The following is an 18,944-nucleotide window of genomic DNA, read 5'->3' as shown; positions in this document are numbered from 1 at the left end:
CAATCTTCCTTTAATTAAACATACATAAATCATTCACTTAGTTCAGGGAGGAAAGTCAGCACCCTGAACTTCAGAGAGAACACAAACAGAAACTACAGGCAGAAATTATATAAACAGAGCAAAATAGCATGAATCAACAGACAGGCTTCTGGCCATCTGACCAAGACATTGCATACATAGGTACCATAGACAGAAGCACCAACATCTGGGTTTTTCAAAGCCAGGGGGCTCCAAGGATCTCATCTGGTCAAATCACAAGACACTCTTCCAGTGAGTGAGCCACAAGCAAAATGCTAACTTCAGAGTATATATAAACTTCTTCAGGGTCTGAGGGCATCAGAACCATGAAACTCAAACCCATGAGACCAAAGCCTTCTCATGCCTTCTCATCAAAGACTCTAGATTCAATCAAAGACTCTTGATTGAAACAAAGGCAAGACTCCAAGGCACTTGATTGCCTTAGTGCTGAGAAGCACTCCAAAACAGAAGACAACCAAAAGTCCCACTTTACTTCCCATTACACCAAGGTCAAAGTTATTTGATGATAGAATTCAGACAAAAACTCATTTCTTTGTGAAAGAAATTTTTCTTAAGGAACTTAGAGGGTGTTGAGATGACAAGTAATGTTTACTGCTTCTTTCAAGATCGCACTTTTGTTCCCATTAACATAGTTCTGACTTTGAGCAAATTATGTGACAACTAAAAAATCCAAAAAGTAACATCAGTATATGCACATATATGTATTTCAAGTAGCTTACATCATTCTGGATGTGAATAGAAAATCCCAAAATTATTTAAAACAAGCAAGCTTTCCTTATGGTCAAAAAGAGTGAGGTTTTTGTTTCAATTTTAGCTATAACTCTATATTCATGGCACTTTGTAAAAGAAGGCCCTTTGAAAATTCATATCAGAAAATTTAGGACCAACAAAGATCTCCCACCCCACACAACTTACTTGTTACTATCTATGGTACCACTCTCATTATCTTTCATTAGCCAGTCAACAGACAGATATAAACATGCTCTTGGCCTGATACATTAGAGAGGCTTGGGGTCTAATATATGTTTGGTCAATACAGCTTAAATATGCTACTCCTATACATGAGTGTCTTAAAATTAATTTCAGCAGAAACAGTCCATGACTATACCTTTAGCTCCTTCCTAATGTTCAGAAATTATTTGTAAAAGAATCCGGCCATTATGAAGTATTCTCTAATTGTAAGTTTGGGCAAATTCATAGGCAATACATATTAGACTGCAATTTCTTCATTATCTAATATTAATCAATAATCCTCAATCTAATATAGAGTTACCGATTGATTTTCCATGTGATTTTAGTATTTATATATTTGTACAGGTAGCTTATTGGCAACAGTAGTGGATAGAATGCTATCAAGGTGACATCAGTTCAAATACTACTTTAGACACCTACTTACACACCTGGACAAGTGTATATCTCAGCTTCAGTTTTCACACTTATAAAACAGTCATAGAAATAGCACCTACCTCATAGAGTTATTGTAAGGATCATAGGAGATAACATATGTTTACATTTTGCAAACATATAAATTAGGTAAAGTTAGCACATCTAAAAATGATGTGAAAATGTGAATATGGATAATATTTTCACTTCACCAGGCTAAATTGTCTGATTTAGTATGTTAATAACCCTTGATGAAGACCTCAACAAATGCTTTAATTTTTAAATATATTTTTAGATTTCAATATTCATTTTCACAAGATTTTGAGTTACAAATTTTCTCCCCATCTCTACTCTCCCCCCCCACTCCAAGATGGCATATATTCTGATTGCCCTTTCCTCCAGCCTGCCCTCCCTTCTATCACCCCACTCCTACACCTTATCCCATTTCCCCTTACTTTCTTGTAGGGCAAGATAGATTTCTATACCCCATTGCCTGTATATTTTATTTCCCAGTTGCATGTAAAAACAATATTTTTAACATTTCTTTTTAAAACTTTGAGTTCCAAATTCCCTCCCATCTTCCCTCACCATAGACCTCCTTGAGAAAATAAGCAATTCAATATAGGTTATACATGTATCATTATGCAAAACACTTCCATGATAGTCATGTTGTGAAAGACTAACTGTATTTCCCTCTATCCTATCCTATCCCCCTTTATTCAGTTTTCACCTTTGACCCTGTCCCTTTTCAAAAGTGTTTGCTTTTGACTACCTCCCCTCCAATCTGCCCTCTGTGCTATCATCTATCCCCTCTTATCACCTTACCCCCTACTTTCCTGTAGGGTAAGATACCCTACTGAGTCTGTATGTTATTTCCACATTAAGCCAAATCTAATGAGAGCAAGGTTCACTCATTCCCTTTCACCTACCCCCTTTTCCCTTCCATTCTAACAGCTTTTTCTTGCCACTTTTATGTGATATAATTTACCACATTCTATTTCTGCCTTTCTCCCTCTCCCAATATGTTCCTCTCTCACACCTTAATTTTATTTTTAAGATATCATCCCTTTTATATTCAACTCACCGTGTACCTTCTGTCTATATATATATATATAAAATATATGTATGTATATATATATATGTATGTGTGTGTGTGTGTGTGTATATATATATATATATATGTATGTTGCCTTCAACTACCCCAATACTGAGAAAGGTCTCATGACTTACAAATATCATCTTTCCATATAGGAATGTAAACAGTTTAACTTTAGTGAGTCCCTTATGATTTCTCTTTCCTGTTTACCTTCTCATGCTTCTCTTGATTTTTATATGTGAAAGTCAAATTTTCTATTCAGATCTGGTCTTTTCATCAAGAATGCTTGGAAGTCATCTATTTCATTAAAATCGACATTTTGCACTGATGTGTTATATTCACTTGTGCTGCGTAGGTGATTCTTGGTTTTAATCTTAGCTCCTTTGATCTCTGGAGTATCATATTCCAAGCCCTCCGATCCCTTAATGTAGAAGCTGCTAAATTTTGTGTTAACTTGATTGTGTTTCCACACTATCAAATTGTTTCTTTCTGTCTCCTTGCAATATTTTCTCCTTGATCGGGGAACTTTGGAATTTGGCTACAATATTCCAAGGAGGTTTCTTTTGGGGATCTTTTTCAAGATGCATTTGGTTGATTCTTTCAATTTCTATTTTATCCTCTGGCTCTAGAATATCAGGACAGTTTTCCTTGATAATGTCTTGAAAGAGTGGAGCCAAGAAGGCAGCTGGAAAGCAGGGACTAGCATGAGCTTCCCGCCGAGTCCCTCCAAAAACCTATAAAAACTGGCTCTGAACCAATTCTAGAACTGCAGAACCCACAAAACAGCAGAGGCAAGCAGGGCTCCAGCCCAGGACAGCCTGGATGGTCTCTGGGTGAGGTCTATCCCACACGGAGCTGGAAGCTGGGAGCTGGGAGCGAAGCGGAGCAGAGCAGAGCCCAGTGTGAGCAGCGCGGACCAACCAGAGCAGGAGCCAAGTGGAGCATGCCCTGGTGCCCTGAATCAGTGAGCTGCAGCAGTTACCAGACTTCTCAACCCACAAACACCAAAGAAAGTGGAGAAGGTTAGTGGGAAAAGCTGCGGGAGTGGAAGGAGTTTGCAGTTCGGCCACCGCCCCTGGGGCAGCGGAGGTGGGACAGCTACAGCTGCAGTTGCTTCCGGCCACAGGCCCACCTGGTGGGAGGAATTAAGTGGCGGATCAGAGCAGGAGTGCACAACCTGCTGAAGATTTAAGCCCAGTCCGGGTTGGGGGTTCTTGGGGAAGGAGGAGTGCTGGTGTGGCAGAGCTGGCACATCCCCCCCAATGTGGAACATAGAACTCTTTAGTCTACAAGCAGTCATACCCCGCTGAAAAACTCAAGGGTCAAGTTAGTTGGTTGGGAATATGGCCACGCAGCGAAAACACACCCAGATTCAGTCTCTGACTTTGGATTCTTTCTTTGGTGACAAAGAAGACCAAAACATACAGACAGAAGAAGTTAACAGATTCAAAGAGCCTACAACAGCAGCCTCCAAGAAAAACATGAACTGGTCCTAGGCCATGTAAGAGCTCAAAAAGGATTTGGAAAAGCAAGTTAGAGAAATAGAGGAAAAATTGGGAAGAGAAATTTCTTGAAAAATGGATTCCTAGGGTCTTTTTTCATCGTGGCTTTCAAGTAGTTTGATAATTTTTAAATTATCTCCCCGTATCTATTGTGCAGGACAGTAGTTTTTCCAAAGAGAAATTTCCACATCATCATCTGTTGTTTCATTCTTTTGTTTTAAAATTTCTTGATTTCTCATGAAGTCACTAGCTTCCACTTGCTCCATTCTAATTTTTAAGCAATTATTTTCTCCAGTGATCTTTTAGACCTCCTTCTCCATTTGGCTAACTCTGTTAGTTAAGGCATTCTTCTCCTCATTGGATTTTTGGACCCCTTTTGACATTTGGGTTAGTCCATTTTTTAAGATGTTATTTTCTTCACTATTTTTTAGGTTCTCCTTTAGCAAGCTGTTGCCTTTTTTCATGATTTTCTTGCATCACTCTCATTTCTCTTCCCAATTTTTTCTCTGCTTCTCTTACTTGATTTTCCAAATCCTTTTTGAGCTCCTCCATGGCCTGAGACCAATTCATATTTTTCTTGGAGGCTTTTCATGTAGGATCTTTGACTTTTTTGACTTTTTCTGACTGTATATTTTGATCTTCTTTGTCACCAAAGTAAGATTCTATAGTATGAGTCCTTTAACACTCTCTGATCATTTTCCCAGCCAATTACTTGACTCTTGAGTTCTTTGTCAGGATATGACTGCTTCCAGAGTGGAGGATTCTCTGTCCCAAGCTTCAGGGGTTTTGCACTACTGTTTTCAGAGCTACTTCTGTTCTGAGGTGGTATGATACTCCTCTCCTGGTCTGTGTTCTGGTCTGTGAGTGCAAGTACCTCTTTCTGCCATGTAACTATCAGGAGGAGACTCTCTTTCCACAGCCACCGCAAACTCTGCCACCCCAGTGCTTCTCCTCCCCCAAGGACCATTAACCAGGATTGTGACCAAGATCCAAGTAGGGCAAAGCAAGAGGACCCTGACTCGGTGCCAGCAAAGAGATCCCTGTATTCCCGCTTTGATTGGCCAGTTGATTCCCCCCAGCATCTGTGGGCCTACTGCTGTTGCCTCCACTGCTGCTGCTGCACTGCAGCCACCCCCACCACCTTATGGCTGGGGCCTGACTACTGCAGACTTCTCTCACCCAGGTCCAACAGTTTTCCCACTGACCTGCTAGGTTGTCTTTGGTGTTTGTGGGTTGAGAAGTCTGGAAACTGCCACAGCTGCCAGTGATTCAGTGCCCGTCTGTTCTGTACTGGTCTATCCTGGCAGGTCCCAGACTGGGCTGTGCTCTGCTGCCAGCATGGTGCGAAAGATCCTTCCCAATGACCATACAGGCTGCCCTGGACTGGAGACTTGTTTCACTCTGTCATTTCATGGGTTTCTTTAGCTCTAGAATTTGTTTAGTCATTTTTAGAGGTGTTTGGAGGGAATTGGGGGAGAGATCAAGTGAGTCCCTGTTTTCATGCCACATCTTGGCATAAAATCACTTTAAATAGAGAAATGACTAGGTTTAGGTGAGAAAAGTCAACAAAAACACAATATGTCTATGTGTTGATAACTGGTAAATTACCTTAATATATTTGTAAATTCCCTTTAAGTATTCATGGGGAAATTTTAATTTCCTTCAGGATGTATTTGAGTTTTCAATCAAGCTATACTCTATAAATTTTACAACTACCCTCATATTTATTAACTTTCTTAGAAAGTATTTATTTTTTCAGGGGCTTTAAAATGTTTTTCAGATGATGAAATCAGTAATCAGGAAGAGGGAAAGTTACCAAGAAAAGCTGCCTGTGATCATGAATTTAGCATTCATTTGTATCTTGGGTTTTGCTATTTAGCTGCAAGTTGAAATATAATTGATGCACTCTCATATAAACTGCAAATAGCCCTGGCTTATCTCAAAGAACTCTATATGGCCTTGCAGCCCAACTTAGATAGATTGAATTAATGAGTGTTTGATTTTTCAACATCCTTGAAATACATTTTCCCTTTTATAGTTCTCCTTTCATTCAACAAGAAATTTCCATTTCAAAAGTATTTTTAAGGACTGTCTTGTTATCCACAATATTAGGAGAAAATATACAAACTATATTAAGATATGGGAAATAACCTAAGACATTTTGGCCACTACAGATGACAAAGTGATAATATTTGATATCCTAACTCAAAAGGAAAAACCAAAGAGAAAGTTAATTCAGCCATTATATTTTAAAAAGAGGACTAAAGTACAAGTTGAAAAGTAAAAAGGCTTGAAGGTGAAAAAAGTATTAGGAATCCATGAAAAGCAATATGCCATGTACAAACAAATAAGCCATGTTACAAACAACTCATTATACTGCCTTTTAGTTGAAAAAATAAAAGCAGCTATCAGGAGAAACAAAGCATCTTTGGTACTAAAAATTATTTATGTATTTTGATTTAGGAACATTAGGCATTTACCAACAAATATCCAAACAACATTGCTATTAAAAAGTGCATGCCCCAACAGTTTATCAATTGTTACCAATAAAGAGAACTGTATCCTTTAACTTCAACAGTAGTACTAACATTGACCATAATGTTTGACTGGAATTTTGTTGCCACTCAGTTTTTACTTTTTTTTTTCTTCTGTTTTGTTTTAAATGTTATTAGTGTTCTTACACATGCTGTTCTTTTGGCTCTGTATACCTCACTCTGAATTACGTCATACAAGTCTTTCTATATTTCTTTGAATTTTTCATATACACAAGGTACAGTGCCAAGATCACAGAGTAAAAGCAGAGGCTTGCTTAAGCTCTCCCCTGAACCCCTCCAAATATTTGTAAAATAGTGACTCTAAACAAATAATAGAGCAGCAAAACCCACAAAATGACAATGAAACTAATTTTCAGCCAAGAAAACCTGCAAGGTTGACAGGAAAGGTCTGTTGCACCAGTTTGAGAGAGGAAAACAGGCCAGGGCAAAACACTTTGGCACAGACCAGGACCCAACAAACCTGAAGTAGGCCTCAAGGGACTGAAACACTGGCAGCTGTGGCATTTTTAGACTTCTCAACCCACAAACACCAAAGACAACTTAGAAAGTCAGTAGGAAAGGTCTGTCAGACTAGGGTAGGAGAGGAGTATTGCCCAGCCCCAGCTCTGGGGGTGGCAGCAGTGGCAGCAGCTGCTTTTGAAGCTCTCCAACTAAACACAGTGAGGGAATTAAGTGGCTGATCAGAGTAGGATTGCAGGGATCTCTTTGCTGGCACTGAGGCAGGATTTTCTTGCTTTGCCCATGCTTCTATCTGGTTCACAGTCTTGGGTGGCAGTCCTGGAGCTAGGAAGAGCACTGGCATGGCAGAGCTTGTGGCAGCAGAGTAAAGAGGGAATCCTCCTCAGAGTTGCAAGACAGAAAAGAGTGCTTGTGGTCACTCAGAGACCAGAGCATGGGCCAAGACAGAAGGAAACACATCTGCTTTGATCCTACCACCTTGAAAATTAACAGGTCCCTTGAAGTATCTCTGAAAACAGCTGTACAAAACCTCTGAAGCTTGGCACAGTACAACCTCCTCACTGGAAGCAGAGCCCTACCTTAATAGTTTAAAAAGTTATGTAATTGGCTAGGAAAATGAGCAAAGAGCAGGAAAAACTCAAACTGTAGAATCTTACTTTGGTGACAAAGAACATCAAAACATACAGCCAGAAAAAGTCAACAAAGCCAAAACTCATACATGAAAAGCCTCCAAGAAAAATAAGAATTGGTCACAGGCTATGGAAGAGCTCAAAAATGATTTGGAAAATCAGGTAAAAGAAGTAGAGGAAAAATTGGGAAGAGAAATGAGAGTGATGCAATAAAATCATGAAAAACAAATCAACAGCTTGCCAAAGAGACACAAAAAATTATTGAAAAAAATGACATCTTGAAAAATAGACTAATCCAAATGGCAAAAGAGGTCCAAAAAGCCAATGAGGGGAAGAATGCCTTAACTAACAGAATTAGCCAAATGAAAAAGGAGGTCTAAAAGATCACTGAAGAAAACAATTCCTTAAAAATTAGAATGGAGCAAATGAAAACTAAAGACTCTATGGGAAATCAGGAAATTATAAAACAAAACCAAAGGAACAAAACAATAGGAGACAATGTGAAGTGTCTCATGGGAGAAACAACTGAACTGGAAAATAGATCCAGGAGAGATAATTTAAAAATTATTGGACCACCTGGAATCCATGATCAAAAAAAAAGAGCCTAGACATCATCTTTCAAGAAATTATCAAGGATCCCTAATATTCTAGAAACAGAGGTTAAAATAGAAATTGAAAGAATCCACGGATCATCTCCTGAAAATGATCCCAAATGGAAAATTCCTAGGAATATTATAGCCAAAGTCCAGAGTTCCAGGTCAAGGAGAAAATATTGTAAGCATTCAGAAAGAAACAATTTGGGCTTTGTGGAAAGACAATTAGGATAACACAAAATATAGTGGCTTCTACATTAAAGGACTGGAGGGCTTGGAATATGGTATTCTGGAAAGCAAAGGAATTAGCAATATAACAAAGAATCAATAACCCAGCAAAACAGACTATAATCTTTCAGGGGAAAACATGGATATTCTATGAGATAGAAGACTTTCAAACATTTTTGATGAAAAGATCAGAGCTGAACAGAAATTTGACTTTCAGATACAAGACTCAAGAGAAGCATGAAAAGGTAAACAGGAAGGATAAGTCATAAGGGACTTATTAAAGTTGAACTGTTTATATTCCTACATGGAAAGATGATATTTGTAACTGCAACAATTATGTTGTTTGCTGCTACTGTGGAGATCTAAGGCCAATAACCCAAGCACACAAGAGGGCTGGAGCACAGGATCTTTGATCTGCTCTTCCAAAGGAAAGCAACTTTAAGGGGTTAATAATCCTACTTTGATTAATCATACGTATATCATTCACTTAGTTCAGGGGAAAAAGTCAGCACCCTGAAATTCAGAGCAAATACAAATAGAAATTACAAACAGAGAAAATAACACAAATTAACAGACAGGCTTCTAACTTTCTGACCATAGCCATACATACATAGTTACCAGAGAGAGAAGCACCAACATCTGCTTTTTCAAAGCCAAGGGGCTCCTTAACGACTAACCAGAGTCTTATCTGGACAAAACACATGAACACTCTTCCAATGAGTAAAACCTCAAAGCAAAATGCTAACCTCAGAGTATATATACACTTTTTTAGGGTCCGCACACAGAGGGCACCATAAGCATGTCACTCAAGCTCATGTGACTTAGGCTTTCTTGTGACTTAAGCAGGTCATCAAAGACTCTTGATTCAAAGACTCAATCAAAGGCACTTGATTGCATTAGTGTTGAGAAGCACTACAAAACAAAAATAGCAAAAAGTTCCATTTGGCTTGCTATTAGAGTAACACATTAGACCTTTTTCAGTGTCAAGGTAGTTGGAGATAATACACACACACACACACACACACACACACACTTATTTATTTATTTATTCTTTCATTCATTCATATATTTATTCATTTATATGGACAGAGGGCACAGGGTAAATTGAATATGGAGGGATGATATATAAAACATAACATTAATGGGTGACAGAGGAATTTATGGGGAGAAGCAGAAAGAAAGAGATAGAAAAGGGTAAATTATCTGACATAAAAGAGGCAAGAAAAAGCTTTTTATAATGGAGGGAAAGGGAAGAGAGGAGAGGTGCAAGGGAATGAATTTGGCTTAAGTTGGGAATAATATACACATTCAACTGGGTATGAAGAAGGCAAGCAATTCTGTCTTCTTAGAGAGGGTGGGTGGGGAGGGAAGAGGGGAGAGAAGTTGGAACTCAAAGTTTTAAAAGCAGAGGTCCAAAAAAGTTTTTGCGTGCAACTAGGAAATAAGATACATAGGCAATGAGGCATAGAAATCTATCTTGCCCTACAAGAAAGTAAGGGAAAAGGGGATGGGGGGGAGTGTGGTGACAGAAGCTATGGCTGACTGTGTAATGAGGCAATCAGAATATATGCCATCTTGGAGTGGGGGGAAGGTAGAAATGGGGAGAAAATTTGTAATTCAAACTCTTGCGAAAATCAATCCTGAAAACTAAAAATATTAAACAACAAAAGAAAGAAGGCAAGCAATTCAACATAGGCTACACATATATCTTTATGTAAAACACTTCCACAATACTCATGTTGTTAAAGACTAATTATATTTCCCTCCATCCTATCCTGTCCCCTTTATCCAATTTTCATCCTTGACCCTGTCCCTTTCCAAAAATGTTTGCTTTTGACTACCTCCTCCCCTATCTTACCTCCCTTCTATCATACCCCCTTTTTATACCCTTCCTCCTACTTTCCTATGGGGTAGGATACCCAATTGAGTGTGTATGTTATTCCCTCCTCAAGCCAAATCCTTGAGAGCAAGATTCTTTCATTCCCCCTCACCTCCCCTCTATTCTCTTCCAACAGAACTGATTTTTCTTGCCACTTTTATGTGAGATAATTTACCCCATTCTGTCTCTCCATTTCTCCCTCACAATATATTTCTTTCTCACCCCTTAATTTTATTTTAAGATATCATCCCTTCATATTCAACTCACCCTGTGCCCTCTGTCTATATATATGTATGTTCCCTTCAACTACTCTTATACTGAGAAGGGTCTCATGAATTACACACATCATTTTTCCATGTAGGAATGTGAACAAAACAGTTCAACTTTAGTAAGTCCCTTATGATTTCTCTTTCACATTTACCTTTTCATGCTTCTGTTGATTCTTGTGTTTGAAAGTCAAATTTTCTATTCAGCTCTGGCCTTTTCATCGAGAAAGCTTGAAAGTCCTCTATTTGCTGGGTAGGTGATTCTTGGTTTTAATCCTAGCTCATTCGACCTTCAGAATATCATATTCCAAAACCTTCAATCCCTTAATATAGAAGCCGCTAGATATTGTTTTATCCTGATTGTGTTTCCACAATATTCAAATTGTTTCTTTCTGGCAGTTTGAAGTATTTTCTCCTTGACCTGGAAACTCTGGAACTTGGCAACAATATTCCTAGGAGTTTTTTGGGGGGATCTTTTTTCAAGAGGCAATCAGTGGATTCTTTCAATTTCTATTTTACCCTATGGTTCTAGAACACCAGGGCAGTTTTCATTAATAATTTCTAGAAAGATGATATCTAGGCTCTTTTTTTGATCATGGCTTTCCTGTACTCCAATAATTTTTAAATTACCTCTCCTGGATCTATTCTCCAGGTCAATAGTGTTTCCAAAGAGATGTTTCACAGTGTCTTCCATTTTTTCATTCCTTTGGTTCTGTTTTATAGTATCTTGATTTTTCATAAATTCACTAACTTCCACTTGCTCCAATCTAATTTTTAAGGTAGTATTTTCTTCAGTAGTCTTTTGGACCTCCTTTTCCATTTGGATAATTCTGCCTTTCAAAGTATTCTTCTTCTCAATGGCTTTTGAGCTCTTTTGAATTTGGGTTATTCTATTCTTCAAGGTGGTATTTTCTTCAGTATTTTTTGGGTCTCCTTTAGCCAGTCACTGAGTTGTTTTTCATGGTTTTATTGCATCACTCTCATTTCTCTTCCCAAATTTTCCTCTACTTCTCTAACTTGCTTTTCAAAATCCTTTTTGAGTCCTTTCATGGCCTAAGACCAATTCATATTTTTCTGGAGGCTTTTGATGTAGGCTCTTTGACTTTGTTGACTTCTTCTGGCTGTATGTTTTGATCTGGGTCACCAAAGAAAGATTCCAAAGTCTGAAACTGAATATGAGTCCTTTCTCACTGCCTTTTCATGTTCCCAGCCACCTACTTGACCTTTAAGCTTTTTGTCAGGGTATGACTGCTTGTAGAGTAGAGAGTGCTTTGTCCCAAGCTTTAGGGGCTGTGCTGCTGTTTTCAGAGCTACTTCTCCTTCACTGTCTCTGCAAGCTCTGCCACAGCAGGGCTCCTCCTCCCCCAAGAACCACCAATGAGGACTGCAACCCAGATCCAAGTGGGGCAAAGCTGCCTCTGTGTCAGCAAAGTGCTCCTTGCACTCCTACTCTGATCTGCCACTTGATTCCTCCCACAGTGTGAGCCAGATACTCTGGAAGAAGCTGAAGCTGGAGCTCTGGAAGTAGCCATAGGAGCTTCCTGCTGCTGTGGCCACCACCATCATGTCACCTTTGCCACCCCCAGGGCTGGGGCTGTACCACTCTCTAGCCTGATACAGCAGTTTTTCCACTAACCTGCTCCGTGGTCTTTGGTGTTTGTGGGTTGAGAAATCTGGTAATTGCAGCGGCTCAATGATTCATGGCTCTAAGGCCTCCTCTGGTGGACCCCAGTCTAGGCTGTTGTAGTGTGGCCCATGCTGGGCTGGGCTCCACTCCCATCACCATGCTATGGATCCTTGCCAGTGACCATTTAGGCTCTTCTGGGCTGAAGATCTGCTTTTCTCTGTTATTTTGTGGGTTCCACAGCTCTATAATTTCTTCAGAACCACTTTTTACAGGTGTTTGGAGGGATTTGGGGGAGAGCTTAAGAAAGTCCCTGCTTTCCAGCTACCATCTTGGCTCCTCTCCTGAATTTTAGTACTTGAGCACCACAAAACTAGCTGCTATAAATATTTTGTTCATGTAGGACATTGTTCCCATTTTTATGATGTCTTTAGGATACACCTAGAAGTGATATTGCTATGTCAAAGGGTATGCACATTTTTATAGCCCTTTAGGCAGAGTTCCAAATTGCTCTACAGAATGGTTGGTTCACCTCACAGCTCCACTAACAATGGGTTCAAACTTTCCCACTTCTGCTCCATCATTTTTCAGTTTCCTGTTTTGTCATGTTAGCCAATCGGGTAGTTGTTGATGTTGTACCTGAGAGTTGTTTTGATTTGCATCTCTCTAATCAATAGTGATTTAGATCATTTTTTCATATGACTATAGATACCTTTGATTTCTTCCTCACAAAATGGCCTGTTGATATCCTTTGACCATTTATCACTTGGGGAATGACTTGTATTCTTGTATTCAACTCAGTACTCTATATATTTTAGAAATGAGGCCTTTATCTGAGACACTAGTTGTAAAAATTCTTCCCTAGTTTTCTGTTTCCTTCCTAATCTTGGTTGCATTGGCTTTGTTTGTGCAAAATCTTTTAATTTAATGTAATCAAAATTATCCATTTTGCATTCCACAATGTTCTCTATCTCTTGTTCAGTCATAAATTTCTCTGTTCCACTAAATCTAACAGATAACCTATTTCTTGCTCCTCTGATTTGTTTATAGTATCAGCCTTTATATCTAGATTGTGTACCCATTTGGACTTTCTTCATGTATATGGTTTCAGACATACTCTTTTCTTCCATACTCTTTTGCAGTTTTCCCAGCAGGTTTTATCAAACAGTGAGTTCTTATCCCACAAGCTGGGGTCTTTGGACTTATCAAACAGTAGATCGCTGTAATCATTGACTACTGTGTCTGTGTGCTTAACCAATTTCCATTGATCAACTCCTTCATTTCTTAGCCAGTACCAAGTGGTTTCAATGATAGCTGCTTTATGATACAACTTAATATCTTGGATGGCTAGACCACCATCCTTTGCATTTCCTTTCATTCATTCTCTTGATATTCTGTACCTTTTATTCTTCTAGATAAATTTTAATATTTTTTCTAGCTCTGTAAAATAATTTATTGGTGGTTTGATTGGTATGGGACTGAATAAGTAAATTAATTTAGGTAGAATCATCATTATTATTATATTAGCTCAGCCTACCCATGAACAACTGATGTTTTTCCAATAATTTATATTTCACTTTATTTCTGTGGAAAACTGTTTTGTAATTGTGCCCATATAGTTCCGCATTTGTTTTGGCAGGTAGACTTTCAAATACTTTATAATGTCTACAGTAACTTTAAATGGAATTTCTCTTTCTATCTCTTGCTCTTGGGCTTTGTCAGTAACATATAGAAAGCACATGATTTATGTGTGTTTATTTTATGTCTTGCAACTTTACTAAAGTTGTTTATTATTTCAAGTAGTTTTTTACTTGATTCTCTAGGATCTTCTAAGTACATCATATCACCTGCAAAGAGTGATAACTTAATTTCTTCTTGGTCTATTCTAATTGCTTTCATTTCTTTTTCTTCTCTTATTGCTAATGCTAACATCCCTAGTACCATATTGAATAACAGTGGTAACAGACATCCTTGTTTCAACCCCAATCTTATTGGAAATGCATCTAGCTTATCTGCATTAAATATACTGCTTGTTAATGGTTTTAGGTAGATACTACATACCATTTTTAAGGAAGACTCCATATATTCCTGTGCTCTCTACTGTTTTTAATGGGAATCAATGTTGTATTTTATCAAAAGCTTTTTCTGAATCTATTGAGGTAATCATATGGTTTCTGTTAGTTTTGTTGTTGATATGATCAATTATGCTGATAATTTTCTTAATATTGAAAAAGCCTTGCATTCCTGGCATAAATCCTACCTGATCAAAGTGTATTGTTCTCATCATAACTTTCTGTAGTCTTTTTGCTAATATTTTATTTAAAATTTTAGCATCTACATTTTTTAGGGAAATTGGTCTATAATTTTCTTTCTCTGTTTTGGCTTTTCCTGGTTTAGGTATTATTACCATATTTGTATCATAAAAAGAATTTGGTAGGACTCTTTCTTCACCAATTTTCCCATATAATCTATAGAGTATATGAGATAATTGGTTTTTAAATGTTTGATAGAAATTGCTTGCAAATTCATCTGGCCCTGCAGGCTTTTCCCTAGTGAGTTCATTGATGCCTTCCTCAATTTCCTTTTCTGAGATGGGATTATTTAAGTATTTTTCTTCCTCTTCTGTTAATCTGGGCAAATTATATCTTTGTAAATATTCATCCATTTCCTTCAGATTGTCAAATTTATTGGAATACATTTGGACAGAATAATTCCTAATTATTGTTTTAATTTCTTCTTGATTGGAGGTGATCTCACTCTTTTCATTTTTGATACAGGTAATTTGGTTTTCTTCTTTCTTTTTTAAATCAAATTAACCAAAGGTTTATCAATTTTATTGGTTTTTTATAAAACCAGATTTTAATTTTATTTATAAGCCATATTTATATAACTTTCTTGATTTCAATTTTATTAGTTTTTCCTTTGGTTTTCAACATTTTCAATTTGGTATTTAATTTTGGATTTTCAATTTGTTCTTTTACTAGCTTTTTCAGTTGCCTTTCCAATTCATTGATCTCCTTTTTCTCTATTTTATTCATGAAAGAATTCAGAGATATAAAACTTCACCCAAGAACTGCTTTTGCTGCATTCCATCAGTTTTAGTATGTTGTCTCATTATTGCGATTCTCTTGAATGAAGTTATTAATTATTTCTATGACTTCTTGTTTGCCCCACTAATTCTTTAAGATGAGATTATTTAGTTCCAATCATTTTTTATTCTATCTGTCCATGGCCCTTTGTTACATATAATTTTTATTGCATCAAGAACTGAAAAGGGTACCTTTAATATTGCTGCCTTTTGCACTGGATTGTAAGGTTTTATGCCCTAGTGCATGGTCAAATTTTTGTGTATGTGCCATGTACCACCTGGAAAAAGGTGTATCCCTTTCTATCCCCATTCAATTTTCTCCAGACATCTATGATGTCTACCTTCTCTAAAATGCTATTCACCTCCTCAACTTCTTTCTTGTTTATTTTGAGATTAGTTTTGTCAAGTTCATAGAGGGGGAGGTTGAGTTCCCCACCAGTGTAGTTTTACTGTCTATTTCTTCCTGCAACTCCCTTAACTTCTCCTCTAAGGATTTCAATGCTATGCTACCTGTTGCATATATGTTTAGTAATTACACTACTTCATTGTCTATGGTGCTGTTTAGCAGGATATAGTTTCCTTCTGGATCTATCTTTGCTTTAGCTTTATCTGAGATTAAGATTGCTACCCCTGCATTTTTTTTACTTCAGTTGAGGCATAATATATTCTACTCCCTTTACCCTATATGTATCCCCCTGTTTCAAATGTGTTTCTTGTAAACAACATATTGTAGGATTATGGTTTTTAATCCATTCTGCAATCTGCCTTTGTTATATTGGAGAGTTCATCCCATTCTCATTCATAATTGTGATTACTAAGTATGTCTTTCTCTCCATCCTATCCCCCCCAGTTATGCTTTTATTTCTCCCTACTCCCTTCTCCTCCTCAAAAGAGTTTTGCTTTTGACAAATGCCTCCCTTAATTTTCTCTCCCTATCATATGCCCCCCCTTTTCTTACCCTTTTGACTTCATATTTCTTTCCTCCCTTCTAACCATCTCCTCCCTTTACTTTCCCCTCTCCCCTCCTACTGCTTATATGGCAAGTTAGATTTCTATAGCTAACAGTGTATGTCATTCCCTCCTTAAACCACATCTGATGAGAGTAAAGCTCAAACACTACTCTTCTTCCTCTCTTATTTACCTCTACTATAACATGTTTTTGTGTCTCTTCATGTGATGTAATTTGCCCTTTTTCTTCCTCCTCCGTTCCTCTTCTCCCATTACAATCCTTTTGCATCCCTTAATTACATTTCTATCATCACATCAGTTCATTTATACCCACACCCTCTGTCTAAGCAACATAGCTTATCAATGTGATAATAAATATACCATTCTCAAGATTAACAAGTATCATCCTCCCATATAGAGATGTAGGCAATTTGCCCTTTTTGAATAAAAGGTTTTTTTTTTCTTTTTTTTTCCTGTTTACCTTTTTATGCCTCTCTTGAGTCTTGTATTTGAAGACCAAAATTTCTGTTCAAGTCTGGCTTTTTCATAAGAATATCTGGAAGTCCCTTGCCTCAAAAATTATACTCATCTTGTTGGGTTATTGATCCTTGGTCGTAGTTCAAGATCCTTTGCTTTTCAGAATATCACATTCCAATCCCTCCACTCTTTTAATGTAGAAGCTGCAAGGTCCTGGGTGATCCTGACTGTAGTTCTACAATATTTGAACTGTTTCTTTCTGGTTGCTTGTAGCATTTTCTCCTTGACCAGATACTTTTCAAATTTGGCAACAATATTCCTTGGAGTTTTCAATCTGGGGCCTCTTTCAGGGGGTGATTGGTGGATTCTTTCAATCACTATTTTACCTTCTGCTTCTAGGACCTCAGAGACGTTTTCCTTGATGATCTCTTGGAAAATAATATCCATGCTCTTTTTTCACCATGGCTTTCAGGTAGACCAATAATTCTTAGATTATCTCCCCTGGATCTATTTTCCAGGTCAGTTGTTTTTCCAATCAGATATTTTATGTTTTCTTCTATTTTTTCAGTCTTTAGATTTTGTTTGAATCATTCTTGATGTCTCATAGAGTCATCAGCTTCTATTTGCCCAATTTTCATTTTTAATATATTGTTTTCTTCATTTAGCTTCTGAACCTCATTTTACATTTGGTTAATTTTAGTTTTCAATTAGACATTATCTCCATTTATACTCTGAACCTCCTTTAACATTCACCAATTTTACTTTTTAAAGATTTGTGCTCATCAGTGGATTTTTTTCTTTTACTTCTCTAATTTGGTTTTTAAAATCCTCCTTGAGTTCTTCCAGGAATGCTTTATGGGCTGGAGACCATTTCACACTCCCTTTTGTGGTTTCAGATGTGGTTAGAGTGTGAGTGCTGTCCTCTTCTGAATTGGTATTTTGGTCTTCCCTGTCTCCATAATAGAATTTGTCTTTTGTTTTCTGTTGTGCTTTTTCATGGTATTTGTTTGTTTTGTTTTCCCCTGGCTTCTAAAGTGGATCTCTGCTTCTGGGGCTCACGGTGCTCTGTTGCAAGCTTCTGGGAACTGTGGGCCTCCTCCCTGGCTTTGTGTGCTGTGGCCTCTGGTTTAGTGAGGTGTGTGGCGGGGGGTGGTGTGGTCTCCCTGCTGGAAGTCTCCTCTTCCCCTAGGGCTGCACTATATATCATGGTTGGTCTCAGCCATTGTCTGTGCTGGTGTCTGCTACTTTCCCTGGCTATGTGAAGGCACATCTGGGGTCCTGGTGTTGACATTTGCTAGCTCAACCACCCTGGGGCTCAGGAACTCCCACTGTTCTGCTGAGGTGGGGCCTGCTGGGACAGCTCTCTTCCTGCACTAGTCTCCTTCTGCCATAACAAGAAGGGCCCTCTCCCCAACTTCTTGAGCTAAAAGGCTACTGAGGCCCCACTTCTGGCTCCTCTATTTCAGGGTTTCTCCCAATGGAGTATTTTCTGGGTGAGGAAGGAAGGAGGAGAGCCATTTTACCTGGACATCATGGCTCCTGGAAGTTCAAGAAGGTGAGTTTCAAACCTTTAGATTGTGGGCTAGAGGCTTCAGGAAGAGCTGGGGCCATGTCCACAGGTTCTATGCTAGTGTCTCCAATAACTCTCACAGATTCTTGTCCTGGGCTGAGAGGCCTGGGGATAGCCGCCATAGCCTGTACTTCTGCCCTGGGCTGCTCCTGCTCCCATGTTTCACTTGCCCAGTGCTCTCCCAGACCTGCACACTTGTTGAGTTCCTTTGTAGCTCCCTTTTGGTGTGGTCTGGTGCCATTCCATGTACCCAGTGCTCCTGCCCCATTCAGTCTACTAGTGGCTTCTAACCCTCTCAAATCTGCTCAGATTCACTTTTTAGAGGTATCTGACAGAATTTGTGAGAGAGCTCCAGTAATTCCCTTCTTTCACAGCACCATCTTTGCTATGTCCCTGTCAGGTAGGTGAGTTTCAAACATTGAGTCTGTGGGCTGATAGCCCCAGGAGTAACTGCTGCTGCTATCATAGGCCCTCTGCTTCTCTTTCATGTGCTGAGAGGTTTGGGAATCACCACTGCTGCCAATGATTCAGTCTAATAGGGCCCACTCCCACTCTGATATAGCAAAGTGTAGACCTGTGCCAGCCCAGGTGCAAAAGATCCTTCTCAT

At 38.5% G+C, this 18,944-nt stretch overlaps 1 protein-coding gene across 1 annotated transcript in view; it reads left to right on the top strand.

Annotated features, from left to right (window-relative positions):
* EPHA6 (EPH receptor A6) overlaps positions 1–18,944 on the top strand; it is a 1,226,126-nt gene that overhangs the window by 535,080 nt on the left and 672,102 nt on the right. The gene's annotated exons all lie outside the window — the stretch shown is intronic.

Source organism: Trichosurus vulpecula, chromosome 2 (genome assembly GCF_011100635.1).
Source record: "Trichosurus vulpecula isolate mTriVul1 chromosome 2, mTriVul1.pri, whole genome shotgun sequence".
NCBI classification, from domain to species: Eukaryota; Metazoa; Chordata; class Mammalia; order Diprotodontia; family Phalangeridae; genus Trichosurus; species Trichosurus vulpecula.
This window is presented reverse-complemented; position numbering and strand designations above follow the sequence as displayed.